Genomic DNA, 4,483 nt, shown 5'->3' with positions numbered 1-4,483 from the left:
GAGGGCTTAGCTGCAACCCCGTAATCGCCTAAGTTAAAAACATTCAAAGTGGAGAGTAATCCACCCACTCGGGGGCTTAGCTACGACCCCGTAATCGCCTAAGTTAAAAACATTCCGAGTGGAGAGCAGTCCTCCCACTCGGGGGCTTAGCTGCGACCCCGTAATCGCCTAAGTTAAAAACATTCCGAGTGGAGAGCAATCCTCCCACTCGAGGGCTTAGCTGCGACCCCGTAATCGCCTAAGTTAAAAACATTCCGAGTGGAGAGCAATCCTCCCACTCGAGGGCTTAGTTGCGACCCCGTAATCACCTAAGTTAAAAACATTTCCGAGTGGAGAGCAATGATGTCTACTACACAACCTTATTCTTGTAGACGTTGTTGGGCCTCCAAGTGCAGAGGTTTGTAGGACAGTAGCAAATTTCCCTCAAGTGGATGACCTAAGGTTTATCAATCCGTGGGAGGCATAGGATGAAGATGGTCTCTCTCAAACAACCCTGCAACCAAACAACAAAGATTCTCTTGTGTCCCCAACACACCCAATACAATGGTAAATTGTATAGATGCACTAGTTCGGCGAAGAGATGGTGATACAAGTGCAATATGGATGGTAGATATAGGTTTTTGTAATCTGAAATTATAAAAACAGCAAGGTAACAAGCGATAAAAGTGAGCGTAAACGGTATTGCAATGCTAGGAAACAAGGCCTAAGGTTCATACTTTCACTAGTACAAGTTCTCTCAACAATAATAACATAATTGGATCATATAACGATCCCTCAACATGCAACAAAGAGTCACTCCAAAGTCACTAATAGCGGAGAACAAACGAAGAGATTATTGTAGGGTATGAAACTACCTCAAAGTTATCCTTTCTGATTGATCTATTCAAGAGTTCGGAGTAAAATAACATGAAGCTATTCTTTCTGTTTGATCTATCATAGAGTTCGTACTAGAATAACACCTTAAGACACAAATCAACCAAAACCTTAATGTCACCTAGATACTCCAATGTCACCTCAAGTATCCGTGGGCATGATTATACGATATGCATCACACAATCTCAGATTCATCTATTCAACCAACACAAAGTACTTCAAAGAGTGCCCCGAAGTTTCTACCGAAGAGTCAAGATGAAAACGTGTGCCAACCCCTATGCATAAGTTCACAAGGTCACTGAACCCGCAAGTTGATCACCAAAACGTACATCAAGTAGATCACGTGAATACCCCATTGTCACCACAGATAAGCACGGCAAGACATACATCAAGTGTTCTCAAATCCTTAAAGACTCAATCCGATAAGATAACTTCAAAGGGAAAACTCAATCCATTACAAGAGAGTAGAGGGGGAGAAACATCATAAGATCCAACTATAATAGCAAAGCACGCGATACATCAAGATCGTATCACCTCAAGAACACGAGAGAGAGAGAGAGATCAAACACATAGCTACTGGTACATACCCTCAGCCCCGAGGGTGAACTACTCCCTCCTCATCATGGAGAGTGACGGGATGATGAAGATGGCCACCGGCGAGGGATCCCCCCTCCGGCAGGGTGCCAGAACAGGGTCCCGATTGGTTTTTGGTGGCTACAGAGGCTTGCGGTGGCAAAACTCCCGATCTAGGTTATTTTCTGGAGGTTTCAGTATTTATAGGAATTTTTGGCGTAGGTCTCATGTCAGGGGGGTCTCCGGGCTGTCCACGAAGCAGGGGGGCCGCGCCCTAGGGGGTGGGGGCACCCCCCACCCTTGTGGGTAGCCCGGGACTCTTCTGGCCCAACTCTTGCACTCTAGGGGCTTCTTTTGGTCCATAAAAATTCGTCAAAAATTGGCATGTCAATTGGACTCCGTTTGTTATTCCTTTCTTGTAAAACTCAAAAACAAGGAAAAAAACATAAACTGACACTGGGCTTTAAGTTAATAGGTTAGTTCCAAAAATAATATAAAAGTGTATAGTAAAGCCCATTAAACATCTAAAACAGATAATATAATAGCATGAATACTTCATAAATTATAGATACGTTGGAGATGTATCAAGCAATCCTCCCACTCAGGGGCTTAGTTGCGACCCCGTAATCGCCTAAGTCACGAAAGATCCCCTAAGCTATGCCACAAGTACAATGTGCACTCCATCCCGATCCACAAGGATGACGAGGAGTCAATTGAACTCCGCGTCTGAGCTGCACCACAAGTACAATGTGCGCTCCATCCCGATCCGCAAGGACGACGAGGTGTTAACTAAGCACGTCCTCAAGGACAAATCGGTTTAGAATCCAAAAACACTAGGAAGCAACAAGAGCAAGAGCCAAGATATCCAAGGAAAACAAAGTTTGGATAAATCCCTCAAAAGTTCGGAACCACGGCGGGCAGAAGTGCACGGGCATCAAGCCCGATGGAGTTTAACAGTTACATAACCACTTGGCATCCTGAGGCAAATAAAGGGTAGGGCATAATGTTTGTTCACTCGGCAGGAGGAGGACTTGATGGCTCGACGAAGCTGTCGAGGTCGATGTTGTGAGCGATGTGTGTGGCGGCGTCAAGGAAAGTGTCCATGAAAGACTGGAATTGAGCTTTTTTGTGTTGGCAACCTTGAGGGCCGCCAGCTTATCTTCTTTGACGTCCTTGCAATGCTCTCGGACTAGTGATAGAGCGACATCAGCACCACACCGAGCTGACGACTTCTTCCATTCCTGCACACGACAAGGGATTTGATTCAGTCGAGCCATCAGAGACTTGAGATCCTGTGAGAGTTTTGCCTCAGGCCAGAGTTCATCATCAACTCGCGTCATCGCGGCCTTCAGTCGAGCGAGATAGTCCACGGCGCTGTCCAAACGAGACTCCAGCCGCAACACGTTCATCGCAACATCATCTTTGACGGGGCAGTTTATGGGATCAAGATTGATGCTGATCTGCTTTTTTCCAGCACAGGAAGTTGAGCCCCAAGATCACAAGACTTCTGTAGTCAGCAAAAGGGATATGTCAGTCGACAGAAACAAAAGTTAAGCTTAGTAAAAGTTGTTCTAAGATAGCCGCCGAATCAAACATTCAACAGTAGTCTCGGGGACTACACCCAGTGGGTGCACTTGGCGTGCCCCCACTGGTCCGATTCTTACACTCGGCATGGTCTGCCCAGCATGAGTAAAAAAAGCGATTCTCAGACCCCAGTCAACTACCAGCAGTCGATCGCGGTCTCGGGGACTACACCCAGTGGGTTCACTATGTGTGCCCCCACCGGTTCAGAGAAACACTCAACTCAACCTAGTCGACTCAAGTAGAAAAGCTATTCCGTTTGCCTACAGAAACACCATAGTGGGTGGTTGGATGAGAAATGCAGACTCATAGATGGACATAAAAGGTTCCAAAACGATCATCCAAGGACATCATATGGACGGTGAAGCGACAGTTGCAACTATCGCTACTCAAAAGATCAGTTGGAAATCAACTAACCTGGACATTCGCCTACAGAGCAGTAGTGGCGTTGTAGGCGACCTGACTGGCCTCATGCACCACTTTCATCTGCTCCATCATGAGGTTCACCTAGAGAAGAGCTTCCCGGGCGGCACTCGGCGGATGGTCCGAAGTCTGGTATGCAGAAAAGAGGGATGACGGCAATGCAGCCGGAGCAGCCACGGGATTGGATGCATGGAGTTGTACCGGAGCGGCAGGGGCCTGAGCACTCGACCCTGATGGACGGTCAGTCGACATCGGATTGGCGAAAGTGACGCTGGTCCGAGCCAGATCTCCGGGTCTCTCAACCACCGACTCAAACACTTGTCCCTCGGTCGCCTTCCCGCTCAAGTCCATGCCCTTCCTTCTCCTCTCCCTTAGAGGCATCCCCTCATCATTGTCGTCCGTAAGAGTAATGACGTCCCCCGGAGCTGCAACAAAAACAATCCCAAGAGTTCAATCGACCAACAAATCAATCGGCATAATAAGTTCAAATTGGAAAAGGCCTACCTACTCTGGAAGAGGCCGCGTCATCGACTTCCTCGTCCCCAGGGGCCTTGTCGACATCCATGTCAGTCACAGGAGTTGCAGCGCTGAAGAAGTTCATAGTCCACTCGGTAAAAACAGAAGTATCACTTGGAAGAAGAAAACGTAGAAAGGTCGAGTGCTCACCTAAAGGCGACAGGAACGTCCATCTTGATCTTGGGCAAGGTTTTCCAAGCCTTCGAGGGCATGACCTTGGGCTGCTTGGCGACCTTCTCCGTCGGCTCCAGAGATGACGTCTGATTGTGTTTCTGCGCTTGAGTGCTGGGAGCCGCGGTCTTGCCGCGCCCGCCCACTGGATCGTGAAGGAGTTTGGATCGATGCTCCGAGTGTGGCGGCGAGTCGACCCCCTTGTCGTCGTCCGACTCATTGCTCTCCTCCTCCTCATCATCCTCTGGAGACTGCCAGTCACCGCTCTCGTCCATGCTATCCTCCCCCTCCTGGTCCTGCTCTAGAATTTGCTCACCATTGGGCATGGAGTACATCTTAGTATAAA

This window comes from Triticum aestivum, chromosome 5B, assembly GCF_018294505.1.
Source record: "Triticum aestivum cultivar Chinese Spring chromosome 5B, IWGSC CS RefSeq v2.1, whole genome shotgun sequence".
Taxonomy (NCBI): Eukaryota; Viridiplantae; Streptophyta; class Magnoliopsida; order Poales; family Poaceae; genus Triticum; species Triticum aestivum.
This window is presented reverse-complemented; position numbering follows the sequence as displayed.